This window comes from Myotis davidii, unplaced genomic scaffold (assembly GCF_000327345.1).
Source record: "Myotis davidii unplaced genomic scaffold, ASM32734v1 scaffold78, whole genome shotgun sequence".
Classification (NCBI taxonomy): Eukaryota; Metazoa; Chordata; class Mammalia; order Chiroptera; family Vespertilionidae; genus Myotis; species Myotis davidii.
The window spans coordinates 2,468,393-2,469,435 of NW_006290305.1; the positions used below are offsets into that span (position 1 = coordinate 2,468,393).

Here is a 1,043-nt window from a genome sequence, read left to right on the forward strand (position 1 = left end):
GAGGGGCTGATGGCTGTTTTCAGGCTTGTCAACCCCCCCAGTGGGGATCCTCACCCCATGGGGGTGTGGCCAGCCTGGGTGAGGGGCTGAGGGTCGTTTTCAGGCTGCCCACAGCCCCTTCAGGGTGGTGGGGTTCTGTTGGGGTGCCTGGCCAGCCTGGGTGAGGGGCTGATGGCCGTTTTCAGGCTGGCCACGCCCCCCCGGCGACCCAAGCTCCCAGACTCTCCTTTCTTTTTTCTTACCCCCCTCCCGGTGGGCTGGAAGCAGGTATCTGGGATTTATTGATCTTCTATAATTGAAACTTTGTAGCCTTGAGCGGAGCCCAGGGCCGACCAGCGCAGGCGGGAAGCTTGGCTTCCTCCATCACCAGTGGCAACCCAAGCCTCCTGCTTGCTCCAGCTCCTTGGCCACCGTCATCTTAGTTGGGTTAATTTGCATACTCGCTTCTCATTGGCTGGTGGGCATGGCTTGTGGGTGTAGCAGAGTGATGGTTAATTTGCATGGTTCTCTTTTATTAGTGTAGATGCTTTTGTTTTCTAGCTCTGTCTACTGAGGAGGCCTAGAAATAGTGACATCTGAAAAGCAGTAGCACACCAACTACCCATATTCTGGTTTCAATTCCATTCTCTACTAAAAGGAACCAAGACTTCTAAGAGAAGAAGTCCCAGCTATTCTAGGGCTTGGACAGGGTAAGCATAAGATGAGCCTAGACTACCCTGTTGTGCCACCGAATAAGAAAGTGCTCAAAGAATGCTGTGGGCACATCAAAAAGATCAAGAAGCCAAATTAAGAGACCAAATAATGACAGTAAAGGATTAATACTGAACCCATGAGTCTGTCCTAATATTAGTGAATAAGTACATTAAAGAGGGAAAAATAAATCTCTTCCTCATAGTGAAAAAACAACTAATAAATGTAGGAAAATGAAATGAGGAAATCACTATTTGGTAAGTGAGATAGTAATACGTGATTCAGACAACAATCATCAGTAGGTGCTAAAAGTCTGATGAGGAACTAAGATAATTCATCATCTCCAGGTATTT

At 47.7% G+C, this 1,043-nt stretch overlaps 1 protein-coding gene across 1 annotated transcript in view; it reads right to left on the reverse strand.

Moving 5' to 3' along the window:
• CEP192 (centrosomal protein 192kDa) overlaps positions 1 to 1,043 on the reverse strand; it is an 89,220-nt gene that overhangs the window by 20,430 nt on the left and 67,747 nt on the right. The gene's annotated exons all lie outside the window — the stretch shown is intronic.